Raw genomic sequence first — 17,026 nt, 5'->3', positions numbered from 1 at the left:
GCACTGCATCCCAAAAAAAAAAAAAAAATTGCAACATACAGCTATATATAGTAGAAGCCCTTAGCTGTAAATCACAACTGTTGTCTAATTATTTAATCCAAAACTCCATTAAAGTAGAAATCGGGGGGGAAAACAGATCAAGAAGTTCACTAAAAGTTGTATTTTAACTTAAAATATAAAATTCATGTTTATTCCCCAGCCTTTCCATATAGTGCCAAGGCCTTATCTTGCAAGGCAGATATGCTGATTACATCATTGTCTTTTTGCCCGAAACAAAACCCATGTACATCAGCTATGACTTCAAGCTTCAATTCCTTTTTTCTTTTTTCTTTTTTTTTTTTTTTTTGAGACGGAGTCTTGCTCTGTAGCCCAGGCTGGAGCACAGTGGCTCAATCTCAGCTCACTGCAAGCTCCGCCTCCCAGGTTCATGACATTCTCCGCCTCAGCCTCCCAAGTAGCTGGGACTACACGGGCTCCTGCCACCATGCCCAGCTAATTTTTTGGTATTTTTATTAGAGATGGGGTTTCACTGTGTTAGCCAGGATGGTCTCGATCTTCTGACCTCGTGATATGCCCACCTTGGCCTCCCAAAGTGCTGGGATTACAGGTGTGAGCCACCGCGCCCAGCCAAGTTTCAGTTTTTTTAAAGTGGCACAAGAAACTGAAGGTATCCAAGGGCGAAATCCTTCCAATCTTGTATACTTTCCTGGCCTATGTATAATTCAAATGCACATTTTTTTAGGGAATTCATCTTTATGAAGTCTAACCAAAGTATTCAACTTCGTTTACACTGAAACAACTCTTGCTTTTGAATTGCACACTTTACTGAATTATGTAATATTTAATTGAATTACATAATCACAATAGTAAGTATAACTGGCATAAACAGATTTGTTTAAAAATATAACCTATTCTTGTTAAGCCCACAACTTAGCCTATTAGGAGCAGAAATGGTACCAGGGAATTTCATCAGTATGTAGTAGTGTGCTACAAGCATTTAAAAATATATTTTACAGAGGAATAGAGGATATTGGTGAAACCAAAGAGTTGTTTGAGAACTTCTAGGAAAATTTTTAAAATATTAGGCTACTTAACATTTAATGAAAGTTAAAAAACAAAAAAATTATCAATAGCAAAGAATCTTTAAAATATCGTTCCCTGCAAATTACACATATTTTTGTTAAATCATAAACATCTATAAATAATTCTGTAGTTAAAAGCTGCAGGTAGATTTCTACATATTCTAAGCTAGACTTATTCACGGTTGATTCTCTCACAAATGTACAACTGTCAATACAGATTACAATCTTATCTAAAATCTCTTAGAAAAAATAACTTTTTTTTTTTGAGACAGAGTCTCCCTCTGTTGCCCAGCTGGAAAGCAATGGTGCGATCTCGGCTCACTGCAACCTCCGCCTACTGGGTACAAGTGATTCTCCTGCCTCAGCTTCCCAAGTAGCTGGGATTACAGGTGCCTGCCACCATGCCCAGCTAATTTTTGTATTTTTAGTAGACACAGGGTTTTGCCATGTTGGCCAGACTGATCTCAAACTCCTTAACCTCAGGTGATCTGCCTGCTTCAGCCTCCCAAAGTGCTGGGATTACAAGCGTGAGCCACCGCACCAGCCTGAAAAAGTAACTTTTTAAATATTGAATTAGTAATTAAAGAAGTTGGAAACAACTGATTCAAGTATAAAGCTTTGAGATTACACGCCAGTTTTTCTCTAATAGCTCGTTCTTTGCATTTTTTTACATGAAATCTCTCCGTATCATGGATTTCTCCTTTCATTAAATGAACAAAACTGGAAAACCCCTTAGGTGAACTGTACTAGTCATATTTTTATGACTTCTGGCTAAACCACTGCATTATCTCTATCCCAGAACCACCAGTAAATAGGAAGTAAGATTCACTTATGTTGAGATGCAAGTAACCTATGTGTACATTGGTATGAACGGTTGTATTTACAATGTCTATATGCAATATAAATTTAGTATCAAATCTTGAGATTCAACAGAAGGAATTGGCCGGGTGGGGTGGCTCATGTCTGTAATCCCAGCACTTTGGGAGGCCGAGGCAGGCGGATCACGAGGTCAAGAGATCGAGACCATCCTGGCCAACATGGTGAAACCCTGTCTCTACTAAAAATACAAAAATTAGCTGGGTGTGGTGGCATGTGCCTGTAATCCCAGCTATTCGGGGGGCTGAGGCAGGAGAATCGCTTGAACCCGGGAGGTGGAGGCTGCAGTCAGCCAAGATCGTGCCACTGCTCTCCAGCCTAGCACCAGAGCAAAACTCCGTCTCAAAAAAACAAAAAAAAGAGAGAGAGAGAGAGAGAGAGAAAGAGAGAAGGAATTGATCAGCACATTGAAATGGAAGAGCCAGACACTTTAAAACCAAATCTCTCTACATAAATTGCCAAATAAGTTCTTTAAAAATTTCAATAGTCATTTCCTAAGGTTGAATTCCATTTTTTTTTGCTTCCTCATCCTCAGGTCTGAATTTTATTTCTGAAGAGAAAAATCATGCAAGAGTTATTCCACAAAGAACCTCTAGCCTCAGAAATTTCAACAGACATCAGATTATTTGCTGTTTCATGATTATGCTTTATTTTGATCTTGATTAGTAAAAACATATATACCATGGGAAATTCTTAATCAAACAGAAATTGACTGCTAATTTGCAAATTAATACAAATCATAAAATCTAATTATTATACCTTGTAACATGTGTGCTGTATTTAAGAGTATAAGATAGTCTTTAAAAAAAATAACAAGTTAAGAGATAAAACTAAGGAGTCATATAAATAGGCATACCATATTACATTTAAATACCAAGTTCAATTACGTAGGCTGTAGTAAAGTGAAAAAAACAACTAAATGATTCAAGTAACTGCACATATTAATATATACATATTTTCACTTATGCATATATACTGTTGAACACAAAACCAAGTGCTGGCTGATTTATAAATTTTTTAATTAAAATTAGGAGGTGCCAACCCATCAGTGGCATCATTTCCACTTCTACTCAAATAAGCGAACAGTATAAAAAACTGGTAACTCCGAATACCAGTACACAGTAGACATCAATATATATTCTTTCTAAAATGTAAAAGCTCCCTCTTTATTCTTTTACATAACTGGCATTTTTTAAAAAGAAAGTATGGTTTCTCATAAATATGATACATTTTTTAAACTGGCATGAAACAATGCTAGGGAGAATATAAGGTAATAGGAACTCTCATAGCCTACCCTAAGGAGCTTAAAATGATAATGTTTTCAAAGGTAATGACACTGTCTATCAAAACTTAAAAGGCAGTAGAACAGAAGATAGGAGAGTGCAGGAAGAGCAGGGGGAAGGTGAGGGAATAGGGAGAGATTTGTTAAAAGATACAAAATTGCAGCTAGATAGGAGAAATAAGTTCTAGTGTTCTATACCACTGGAGGATGACCATAGTAATAATATACAGTTTTAAATAGCTAGAAGGAAAATATTGAAAGTTTCTAACACAAATAAATGATAAATATCTGAGATGATAGATATGCTAATCACTCTGATAAGATCACTATACATTGTAAGTACCAAAACATCGCTATGTAACCCATGATTATGCACAATTATGATGTCAATTTTAAAAAATAAAATGTAAAAAAATTTTAATATGAAATTTTATACTAATAAGCAATTATCCCAAGGTATGAAGTGATGTATCAATGAATATTACATAATTATTTTTAATAACTAAAAAGTGGTCATTCTAAATGTTCCTCTATAAGGAACTGAATAAATCATTATATTCACACAACAAAGCGCATTTCAAATGGGACAGGAAGATACCTATGATGTACTAAATGAAAAAGCAAGTATCAGAATGACTTGGACAATAAGTCTCATTTTGTCAAATTCCGCTAATAAAAATGTGTATGTGCATGCTTACATATGTATACATATTAAAATATGCATAGAAAACAGCTATAATACATATCAAACTTGCAGAAGGTTTACAGAAACTCCCTTCTACTAAATAGCACATTAATTTATAGGCACAGCTATTTACTCCCTAAAATTAAAAAAAAAAAAAATAGAGAACATTTTAAACTGTTTTAAACAAATATTTGAAAACTTGAAGCATTTTTTCATCTTTTTCCTAAGTAATTTTCCTTTCCTCTAATATCTGTTAGTTACTATATGCCAGCTGATGTTTATCCTAAAACACATTAACTATTATTCTCTCAAACTTTAAAGAACATTATATTTAACTTTGCAGGATTACACATAACAAAAATACTATGATACAAAATAATCCTTGTTCTATTCAAAGATTTAACTTTTTAATATTTCACCCCAAATATTATCTTTTAAAATAAAACAATGGAACATATTTTTAAACAAAATTTAAATGGTTTCTATAGTAACAGATAAAATTCAGTATCTTAATTTTTTTTGCATATCCTATAGGTATAACTAATATATTGTCAATAACGTTTCAAAAATATTTTCCAAAGATCATCAAAACTATTAAGTGCATTAAAGTTTTATCTTGACTTACAGCATAAATATTTCTCCAGCTATACTTGAAGAAAAATTTTATTAAAAAAGTAGGCCAACTATATACTTCATTAAACATTTTAATATTTAAACTTGATTTTCAAAATAGTTGTGCTCACTAGAATTCATACTTGCAAAAATAGTTTTACTTTCCTAAAATACTTTTTTAAAGGATGGAAAGAAATACGTTTCTACTTTACCTAGTTGTTGGTGTTCGTATTTGTCATGATTACTATGACAGAAATTGGTTCTGCCTTGCTCATCTACCGTCTTCTCAGATGAAAGCGAGCTCAGACGTTTCATCTTAACTAATCTTGGGGAACTTTCCTGAGTACTAGTATCCAAAACCACATCTCCCGAAAGAATGGGAGGAACAACTCTCTTTAAAAAATCCATTTCAAGGTTCTTCTACATTACTAGACTCACAAGCACACAGAAAGGTGCTTATACCAACTTCCTTGATGAGAAGTTCAGGTACACTATTTGTGTCAAAGAGCAAATAAACGTCATGTGAATTTAGGCGGTGCTAAACCCCAGTCAATTGCCAGCTGTTTTGAAGCTGATTTTTAGGACATTTACTGTTCATGCTGATAACAAACCAAACAGCTATAGACCATGAAACTGCACTTCATGTACACCTATATGTACAATGGGTGTTAATGACAATACTGAGACCATAAAATGTTGAGCATCCAACTAGTTTAACATTTACATTTTGAAAACTTTCACTGTGATCACGTTAAGAGAAATTTACTTTGGCCTGAGGTGTGTCTTTCTTTTAAATAAGTTTAGAGTTGACGTGTAAAACAGTAACTTGTATTCAAAAGATAATTCTTATCATTTTGAAAATTCACTAACAGACCTCAGGAATGTCAACTTTTATAAAACATGAAAAGGAGTCATTTAAAACTTGATTCTATATTACTAACATTCTAAGGTGACTTTTAAATACCAAAAAAAACTCCCTATTAAAATCAATGATACTTATCGATAGTAATGGTGAAAACTTTGGCATGAAGAACCAAAAAAAAAAATTGATAATTTTAAATATATGGATCTAAAAACATAAAGCTGAAGAACTGAAAGTATAAATTCTTAAATTCAATAAACACAGTCATAACATTATATGATTTTCAAAATAATTAAGCACCCTACAAAATATTTTCAAATAGCAAAAGTAGCCAATCCTACTGCTTTAATGTAATTGAGAAGTATAACAAGAGAATCCAATAAAGGAATACCTACAAAAGACTTTGAAAACTGAAAGTCTCTCCCTTCCTTTGCCTGCTGCGCTCTGGTGGGGTTGTTAAGTGAGCAAGAAGGAAATGAAAACACAAAGGTAACAGGGTAAAACCCCTAAGCAATCATATCTATAACTTCGAATGACACATAATAATTTTAAAAATCTGATTCACTTAGTGAAATACAATACAATCTCATTCTTCCAATGCTCAACATGAAGAAAATGATTTGCACACTATTTCAAAAGATGAAGCACAAATGATCTACATAGAAATCAGGAAAAAATCATTGAAAAAATTAACTCTAGATGGATTAAAGACTTAAATCTAAGACTTAAAACCATAAAAACCCTAGAAGAAAACCCAGGCAATACCATTCAGGACACAGGCATGGGCAAAGACTTCATGACTAAAACATCAAAAGCAATAGCAACAAAAGCCAAAATTGACAAATGGGATCTAATTAAACTAAAGAGATTTTGCACAGCCAAAGAAACTATCATCAGAGTGAAAAGGCAACCTACAGAATGGGAGAAAAATTTTGCAATCTATCCATCTGACAAAAGGTTAATATCCATAATCTACAAAGAACTTAAGCAAATGTACAAGAAAAAAACAACCGCATCAAACAGTGGTCAAAGGATATGAACAGACACTTCTCAAAAGAAGACATTTATGCAGCCAACAAACATATGTAAAAAAGCTCATCATCACTGGTCATTAGATAATGCAAATCAAAACCACACTGAGATACCACCTCATGCCAGTTAGAATGGTGATCATTAAAAAGTCAGGAAACAGATGCTGGAGCGGATGGAGAGAAATAGAAACACTTTTACACTGTTCATGGGAGTGTAAATTAGTTCAAACATTATGGAAGACAATGTGACGATTCCTCAAGGATCTAGACCTAGAAATACCATTTGACCCAGCAATCCCATTACTGGGTATCTACCCAAAGAATTATAAATCATTCTATTATAAAGAATCATGCACACATATGTGTACTGCAGCACTGTTCACAACAGCAAAGACTTGGAACCAACCCAAATGCCCATCAATGATAAACTGGAGAAAGAAAATGTAGCACATATACACCATGGAATACTATGCAGCCATAAAAAAGAATGAGTTCACGTCCTTTGCATGGACATGAATGAAGCTGGAAACCATCATTCTCAGCAAATTAACACAAGAACAGAAAACCAAACACCGCATGTTCTCACTCATAAGTGGGAGTTGAAAAATGAGAACTCATGGACATGGGGAGGGGAACATCACACACCGGGACCTGTCAGGCGGTGGCGGGCTAGGGGAGGAATAGCTTTAGGAGAAATACCTAATGTAGATGATGGGTTGATGGGTGCAGTAAGTCACCATGTTACGTGTATACCTATGTAACAAACCTGCACATTCTACACATGTACCCCAGAACTTAAAGTATAATAAAAATTAGAAAAAAAAGAAAAATGGGTAAATTTCTGGTTCTGAATTACTTTGTTTTTAATCCTTATTCTCCTGCCACATTACTTATTAAGTCATCTATCCTTTTTCTCATTTATGTAAAAAGCATTAATTAAAGATTCTTTCCATGTAAAGCATTAATATAGTATTAAGGTTCAGAGAAAGTTTAAGGATTTATTAATACAAATCTTGTCTCAAGAACTCCTATAGGAAAAAAACAACAAAGTCAAGTAAAAGACACAAATTTGTTGCCCTGAAGCAGGTATATATTCAACAGGAAAAAAAGCACTGATTTTTAGAAGCAGATTGTCTCTTAATCTTCAAGCATAAAAGTGTCAAAATTAAGATCCAATCAGTCTATTCCCCACAAACAGAAAAAACAACTGGTTAGAATGGTAAACTGCATGCCTTAATATACCTAAAACTCATTCCTTTCTCTCTGTCCCTCCCTCTCTCTCTGGATATGATCCCATGTTATTTCCATTTTATGTCTGTGGTTTTCCCCAGGTCCCTCTGCAGGTCGTCCTTATCTATGAAGCCCAGAAACACAGTGGTACATAGAATGCTAATTCATGTTTGTTCATGACATGCAGGACAACCATTTGTGTCACTGTTAACCTCGCCATTCTCAACTGCACTTTCAACTGGAGAGAGGAAGGGGTTAAGGTAATAGGGACAGGATTAGGTGCTATAGAAGAGCCCATAGATTTTTCTCTGATTTCCTTCATTCAACAAATATTTGTTGAATAGCTTCTCTAATGATCTGTGCAAGATACAAATGCACTGAAGATATGTCTCTCTACCCAAAAAGCTGGCTACTTAAAAAGGGAAATAAACTCTCACAGTTACAACATTCTGCGTAGGGTTGGCCAAACCTTTGTTAAGCCTGCACTGCAGTTCAATTTTCTATGTTTCATCTGCTTCCTAAGCCCCCTCATTAAAGGTATTGATTGCTAATAAACATCGAAAGGATCCACTCTGAGACACACAACAAAGGGGAAGCACTCCAGTAATGAAACTGTATTTATTATTAACAGGATCTATGAGGAGGAAATGCCACAAAGCCTTGTTTACATGTTGATACTTCTAAGCACTTTAGCTAATGATTACCACAACTTTTAACTCCTGGTATAATAGTTATAGGATCAAGAAATTATAGTAGAAACTCACCTCACAGCTAAAATACAGCATTTAAAAATCTTTTCAGACCTCAATCACTATTTAAACCTTGAGAATATTTACTATAATCTTACCGTATCACTTGAGACAGTAATTTCCTGGTGGTAACTTGGATCGTCTAATCCTATGACTCTTGAGTGGTTTCAGGAATTAAGCATTTAGATGTTAACCATCCAAGATACCAATAAATGGCTTCAGCTCTGAAGAAAAACAAAATACATTTACACGTTAGGTGTGTTTATAGTAAGTACACCTGTGTGTTACTCACATCCATCCTTACTTCTGAACACATTTTATAAACCAGTGTCACCTAGTGCTGCAGATATCCTCCTTCAATAATGTTGCATGACATTTTTTCTAAGTTTTTTATTATGGAAAATTTCAAATTAGTGCAAAATTATTAAGAGTAGTATCATGAATCCCCCACCATTCCCAGCTTCAACAATTAATTCATGGCAAATCATGTTTCATTTATATCTTCATTCACTTTCCCCAACCTCTATCCCTGGATTATTCTAAAGCAAATTCGAGACATTATAACATTTCATCTGTATATAATTCATTATGCATCTCTCTAAGACAAGGATTTACTTTGTAAAAATAAGTTAATACCATTATAATATTTATATTTATAATACAATATCAACTACTAATGAGCACTCAAATTTCCCCAATTGTCTCATAAGTGTCTTTTTAACAGTTTCCTCTAATCTAAATTTAAACAAAATCCATACAAGCAATTGTGACAATATCTCTTAAATAAATTTTAATCTCTAGTTTTTCTCCTCCCTTTCTTCTGTATAGAGTGACAATGCTTTTACTAGTCAATGGTTAAACTAACATACCACAACTTAATTATTCAATAATACATTATTTTACTCACTAAAATATAGATTTGTAAAATAGTTCATGTATCTGCTAGGCCTGATATTTATCACATCTACAGATAACATTTGGAATGCATATTTTTCAAAGTCTACCTGCAATAACTCTGAGGGGGTCATGGACCATGAACAACAGTACCATATCTGTAATACTTGGATGGTTACTAAGAATAAAGAAAATGACCACAGAGAATGGTCTTTTTACCATTTATAAAGATTCCACGTTATCAGGCACATTTCATGTTTCCTTGGCTTTTTATTTTTTTGAGACGAAGTTTCACTCTTGTTGCCCACGCTAGAGTGCAGTGAAACGATCTCAGCTCACGCTCACTGCAGCCTCCACCTCCCGGGTTCCAGCGAGTCTCCTGCCTCGGTCTCCTGAGTAGCTAGGATTACGGGCACACGCCACCACTCTCGGCTAATTTTTTGTAGTTTTAGTAGAGATGGGGTTTCACCATGTTGGCTAGGCTGGTATCCAACTCTTGACCTCAGGTGATCCACCCGCCTCAGCCTCCCTAAAGGCTGGGATTACAGGCGTGAACCACCATGCCTGGCGGTCTTAGCATTTTTCTATAGCTAAAGTAAGACAAATTTTAAATCTGGCATTGAAACTCAAATTAGCCTTATTTTAAATAATAACCAGTTGCATATTAGTTTCTCTCTTTAATTAATTTAATCCCCAACCCAACAGAAAGGGTTAAATATCCTTAAGTATTAATTTGTACCAAAAACTCTTAATTTGAAATTCCTTTAGCCAAGTTAGAAAAACATAATAGTTCATTTACTCACAGGTATAATCAATTAAATCATCACTAAAGCCAAATCTTCAAAGCCAAAAATCTGGGAAATATGAATAAAATACTAACTTGTTTGTGCTTGTTCACAGTATCATTCAAACTTACTGAAATTTTTGACTGCTCCAGCAAATATTCTAAAATTTATTATCAATATGATAGCTAACAATCCTGCCATAATTCTTGATACTTTACTTATCTTAGGTTCATGGAATCACTTCTCCCTCAAACCTAAAAAAAACTAATGTGACAAACAGCATGTCATGTCTTGTGGGCACGGTCTCACTGGACAATATTTAATGAGATTTAAGCTATCTTTCATTTCATCTTCTGGGACAAATTACAAAACCAGTCACTACTGGAGTACAATGAAGTTTTAGGAATACAGCAAAAACCCTACCTAGGACCGATTTGTACCACCATGTCTAGGTATTTCATTTTGCTTTGCTTTTGCTTGCAGTCTTCAGCTCAGACATAGCAAGTGCTAATGTCACGCTTTTGTTGTATGTGTTTTTTCTTGTAATCACACTGTCATGGCACTATGTCACTTTAAGACTTCTCAATATTTGTCCAGAGTTTGTAACACTTCTTCAGTAGACACACAACCTTCCTATTTTCAACTTTTCACTTTTGATAAGATAAAATAAATGCATCTTTTGGTAACCCTGGAAAATATGTGGTTTATACTTCTCTGGCTTTCTTCATAGGTTATAATCACTTTTAGCAGGGCTGGCTTGGTGGGGGTGGGTCTTCCTGGGACTTTTTTGGTCTGTTTACTTGCATGACAATCACTTTTTCATCTTGTCTCCATATGTATCACTTAATAAGGGCTTAATTTTTATTTTCATTCCACTTGATCAGAGAACATTTTATCTGTAAAGAAGAGTAATTTTTACTACTACTTTTATAATACTATTTTGAGACACTGAAGGTCAGAGAGGTTTGGTAATTCTACATGGTCATGCTATGCAAATAATCATTGCTGTTCTTTCTTATTTAAAACAAAAAAGTTCAAATAAAAACAGACATCAGTTGGTATTTGACAACACTGAAGAGAAGACTGTAAACAGCCCAACAGCCCAAGCCTTGAAGGAAGGGCAAGACTTTTCACCTACAGAGAGAGTAATAATGTAGAAGCTTCCGTGTGTAATAGTGAACAGTGGTCCAGCTCTGGTACTTGGGAGGGCCTCAGGGCAAATGAGGTCCCTCGGGGCAGGAAGCCTCATTTCACTTCAGTACAGAAAGCAAAAGAAAGCTGAATGGGTGTTCAAATAACACATGAACCTCATTCCTTTCTGAACAGAATTTCTAGAATAATAACAGAAATGCCACAAATTTACCTTAATTTTAGGAAGACATCTGATGTGTGTGTCTCTAATTTACATTAATACAGGAAACAATCCCAAGCAAACAGAGCAAAAATTAAGGATAAATGAATTTCAGAGATGTTCAATATAGTATTCGCAATACTTGTCTGTATGACAGGAATACTCCACAATTTGAACAGAGAAGTTATGGTGCCTGGCATATGGTAGATTTGAGCTTGACATAAGGAACAACAACTTAAATAGTACGTAAGTAATAAAAAGACTGCTTCATAAAAGATTGGGGTCCCTGCTCAGTGAATCTTTAGGCAACAATTGTTAGGAATGCTAACATTCTTACAGAATGCTATAAAAGTGATTACGCCACCAAGTAAAAAGATTATGGTAAATTACCTCAAAGATCCAAGCTCAAAACTCTAAATGTAACTTCAAAATGTATTTTATATTATACTTGAATACTAGAGGGTGTGGTGACTTAGAAATTAATATTTCAACTAAAGCGAGAAACCACATTACAAGACACGGAATCTATGAGGGTCAATTCCTGCCATTCTATTAAAATTAATTCTGAGAATCTTGCAAGGCCTCTTAAAATGATGCAAAAACCAAAATGACACAAGTGTTCTGACAGCCTTTTAGAGTGAGGATGCAACAGTTTTCAAATAAATTTAAAATGATCATAGTTTCTGTAACATAAAAATAATTATAGAAAACAAAATGCAGTAACTTATTTAATCTGCCAAAGATTGTGTAAAAACAAGACAAATTTGCTTACAAGTAATCAAGTGCAGGCAGCAATTAGTCAAATATTGTTTATATCTCATTAGTAAAAATCATTTTAAAAAAGAATTTATGGTCATCCCTTTAATTACCAAAGAAAATTCATGATTTGTAAAATTAACAGTGGTTTTATCACTCTTCATTTGCTAAGTAATTCACTTTTTCTCTTGAGAAATGCTGTAATTTTTAAAATTTTAAAAAAATGAACTTGCATTTAACCTTCTCTTAGTCAATTTTTTTTTTGAGATGGAGTCTCACTCTGTCGCCAGGCTGGAGTACAGTGGCACGATCTTGGCTCGCTGCAACCTCTGCCTCCCATATTCAAGCGATTCTCCTACCTCAGCTTCCCAAGTAGCTAGGATTACAGGCGTGTGCCACCATGCCCGGCTAATTTTTTGTATTTTTAGTAGAGATGGGGTTTCACCATGTTGGCCAGGCTGGTCTCAAACTTTTGACCTAAAGTGATCCACCCACGTCAGCCTCCCAAAGTGCTGGGATTACAGCGTGAGCTACTGCAGCCAGCCTCTTTTTAACTTTCTCTCAAATTTTAATTTTAAAAAGTATGGAAACATACTACACTGACTAATATAATTACAGATTATATTACAAGACCTGCTAAAAATGCTGCGTAATGATACTCAGCCAGAATATTTGAGCTTCACTGCAAAAATCTAAATTTCTTGCTGATAAAGCAATGTTCTCTGCAGGTGAATTTGTCAACATTTTATTGACTTTACATTTTTAGCCAGAACAGCAGTTATTGTCATACTACTTGATCTAATGAAAACAAGCAGCAAATTTTCCATTCACAATTTTAAGAGGAAGTTTTCTATAAAAGTTTCATTCATTAAATCAAATGAAAACAGCATCACAGTGGTACATTTTCTTATACACTGATGAATGAATGTATTTTTAGAATAATTTTCATACTACATTTTCATGTTGGCACAGAAAAATGGAATATAAATGAAATATAAATCTTTCCATTCTACATCTAGAGTTAAGAACCAAGAGAAAATCTTTGGACAAATTCAATCTGGGATGTACTACACACACTCCTAACTTCTATTAGGATTACTTATAGTAATCTATTACTGTAAGTATACCACACGTAAGTTTACAGAAATCATACCCTCGACAAATATTTATTAAACAGAACTATCTGCCAAGATGATGGAAAAAAAGTGAATAAAACAAAAATCCCTATCCTTGTGGAGCTTATATTCCAGTGGGAGCTTAAGCCTTTTGGAGTTACTACTTTAGAAATCTGAAAGAGGTGGAGATGTCATCTTCCAAAAAGCACATTTCTATAACTTTGAAGAGTTGAGCCTTCCTAATCCAACCACTAATTATGGATTAAGAGCCTCTGAGAAAACATCCTCCTTATACTTATTTTCTATGCCTACCATTTATAGTAGGTTTTTTAATATTTTTTTTTTTTTTTTTTTTTTTTTTGAGAGGGAGTCTTGCTCTGTCGCCCAGGCTGGAGTGCAGTAGCGCAATCTCAGCTCACTGCAAGCTCCGCCTCCCAGGTTCACGCCATTCTCCTGCCTCAGCCTCCAGAGTAGCTGGGGCTACAGGCGCCTATCACCATGCCTGGCTAATTTTTTTTTTTTTTTTTTGTATGTTTAGTAGAGATGGGGTTTCACTGTATTAGTCAGGATGGTCTCGATCTTCTGACCTCGTGATCCGTCTGCCTTAGCCTCCCAAAGTCTTGGGATTACAGGCGTGAGCCACCGCGCCGGGCCAGTAGATTGTTTTACAATTTTACTATTCATAGAAAAAAGTAGTACTTCTTTTTTTCCATTAAAGCAATTACAACCTTCAACTGTCAATAGAATGTTTTCTGTTTATTCCATTTGTACTGCTCATGAATTTCTAGACTGTCAGATTACCCATTATCAACCTTGGTTTTTCTAGAATAACCAACGCTAATGTATTCAGTGGCTTCATATGGAGACTTTCTTTACTGATTTCATTAATTATTCTCTGAACCCCCTTAAGTTAAAATGCTCTTCTCCCTACCACCCAAACCTAGAATTAAAGTCTGCAGAAGCTGCCTACAAAGTCTCTGGAAGATGATATGCCCAAGAGAAAAACACAATAACTCTTTAACCATTTAATAGAAATTGCAATTAATTCATCCAAAAGTTTCTGTTCTTGCTTGTCAGAGGAAGGGAACATGTGACCCCTTAGAAAAATTCTTTTTAAAGATGCAACATCTAAAATGCTTTCTAGAGTTATCTGTAATCAATGTGTTAACCTTTTATATGTATAGTTTTTTTAAATTATACAATGGGACTTATTCTATCTAATTATGACCCTAAGGTCCTACAAGATCAAACATCAGAGAAAATGTGTATAGATGATAGGTATATTTTACATGTTTTTATAAAACAATTGCAATGAAAAGGTTTCTAAGTTAATAAAAATGTTAACTAAAAGAGAAAAATGAATAAATAGCTGCTCAAGGTCATAAACCAAGTAAATGGCTACAATTTAATCTCCAAAGTTTGTCTTTCCTCTTTTTCTCTATGTTTACTGCCTCCAGCAAGCTTAGAGAAGCCTGACTTCTATAAGAGAAACTATGAAAGCACAAATTCCCCCAGATGACTTAGATGACCCATTTCTCCCAAATTTATAGCCCCAAAACAACTTTTCTAAATTTAAGGAAGGAAGTTCATTTGTCAACTGCAATCTCACAACTTGTACCAAAGCCTCTAAAATGTTTATGATCTTTGACCCAGTAACTCCACTTCCAAGAGTTAATTCTAGAAAGATAATCAGAAACCTACATACAAATTTATTTGGAAAGATGCTCATTGTACTATTATTCCTATGAGCAGAATATTGCAGTAGAGGCAAAGAACAAAAAGGACCAGTTGGAAAAAAAAATCATGTCACATTCCTAAGATGAAATGTTATCCATCAATATTTTAAAAATATATTGACTACTTTGTGATAATATTCAACATACATTTTTACAAAGTGAAAAAATAATATTTATAGTATCTTCCCAACTGTTGGAAATAAAATTGGAAGCCAAGAATACACCTAGAAGGATACACTCAAATTGTCAAAGTATTCAACCTCTGTTTCCTCATCTATACAATAAGGATAATAAAATCTCTTAAGGCTATTTTCAGCACTAAGTGTAAAAGATGAAAAGTGCTTAAATAGTGCTTGACACACAGTAAGTACTCAATAATGGTAATATTTATTAACTTATACAACAAAAGCTGATAAAATTTGCAACAATTTCCCAAAAAAGTAATGAAGAAATAAAAATTACTCGTAATTCTAACACCTAGAGGTAGCCACTATGAATTCATTTTACCATCTGGGTTAATTTTTTTCAGGTCTTCCTATATAAATTAAACATTGTATTGCATACAACCGGAATCATACTGTACACTATCTAGTGGTTACAAAACATTATTTTATAAATAGATTATCTTCTTTTAATCATTCCACTAATATTGAGCATTAAGTTCAATTCATTTAGGCTCAGGAAATGAGTACTGCAGTGCTATTTCATGAATGTTGCTGAGCAAATATAATTCAGAAAATTATTCCTCAGAGAAGAAAATAAAGACTAGAAACTTATAATTTCATAAATAGTAGATGGGGAAATGTTGAACATAGGATACTAAAGAGAAGAAATAAGGAGCAATTATTTTTATTAGCCATATTCATGTGGGGAGGCGACAGATTGTATTTAGCCCTGAGTTAGGATTTTTCAACCTCACTTTTGCACTATTTTTTGTGACCTGAAGCAGAGTCCCCTCTTCACATTTCTTATTATGGGCCTAAATCGCCTTTTTGACTAGGTCAGGAAGTAGTACAGTATAATGTTTAGATACAAAGGCTCTGGAATTAGGTTAAGTTTAGAACTCTCCTTTATGCTTATTTCCTGAGTTATCTAGGATAAGTTAGTTAAACTCAAGCTTTAGTTTCTTTTTTTTTTTTTTTTTTTTTTGAGACAGAGTCTCACTCTGTCACCCACAGCAACCTCCACTTCCCAAGTTCAAGTGATTATCCTGCCTCAGCCTCCCAAGTAGCTGGGGCTACAGGCATGTACCACCACACCTGACTAATTTTTGTATTTTTAGTAGAGCCAAAGTTTTGCCATATTGTCCAGGTTGCTCTTGAATTCCTGACCTCAGGTGATCTGCCTGCCTTCGCCTCCCAAAGTGCTGGGAGTACAGGTGTGAGCCACCACGCCTGGACCAAGCCTTAGTTTCTCATGTGAAAAGTTGGAGGTTGTACTAAATATTGCTTATTTACTATTGTTGTTAGAGGTTTACATCATATAATTCACGTTAAGGTGTTAGCAAAATGCTTGAAACATGGGAAGTACTTAATAAATGGAAACTACCTGTACTATTATCTATAAAAATAAAAGAATGGACTAAAAGATCTCTTTTAAAAAAGGTTCAATTCCCCATTTCTATAAGTAATATTGTAGTGAATATCTTGATTGGCAATCTTGTACACATCTTTGATTTCTCCCTTAAGAAAAAGTCTTGAAACAGAATTGCTATTTCAAATGGCATGAAACACTTGGCTTTACTCCCCTACTGACCTATGTGGAATGTAGACACATACTGGCGGTTATAAAATGCAAATGTCTTCCTTTTCTCCATGAGTACTTTAAAAGCTGTTAATTGGCCTTTTCACTGTAATTTTTCTACTATTTCTTGGTACAACTGCTTGTCGGGTATTTCTTTTTTCCACTTACTCCAATTAAACTATCTCATTTTCCTTTGTATCACTCTAACATCCCATACACAAATTTAATGATCATAAT

General features: G+C 34.4%; 1 protein-coding gene across 8 annotated transcripts in view; it reads right to left on the bottom strand.

Annotated features, from left to right (window-relative positions):
• Positions 1-17,026, bottom strand: part of FRYL (FRY like transcription coactivator) — a 297,483-nt gene that overhangs the window by 192,126 nt on the left and 88,331 nt on the right. For 7 of the 8 annotated variants that reach the window (XM_033214724.1, XM_033214728.1, XM_033214732.1 and 4 more), the window contains one exon: positions 8,508-8,633. The gene's annotated coding sequence lies outside the window, so the exon portion shown is untranslated. Of the gene's footprint in view, positions 1-8,507; positions 8,634-10,511; positions 10,985-17,026 lie in introns of all 8 variants that reach the window. The other variant, XM_033214725.1, reaches the window with a different exon arrangement.

This window comes from Trachypithecus francoisi, unplaced genomic scaffold (genome assembly GCF_009764315.1).
Source record: "Trachypithecus francoisi isolate TF-2019V2 unplaced genomic scaffold, Tfra_2.0 Lachesis_group1, whole genome shotgun sequence".
Taxonomy (NCBI): domain Eukaryota; kingdom Metazoa; phylum Chordata; class Mammalia; order Primates; family Cercopithecidae; genus Trachypithecus; species Trachypithecus francoisi.
This window is presented reverse-complemented; position numbering and strand designations above follow the sequence as displayed.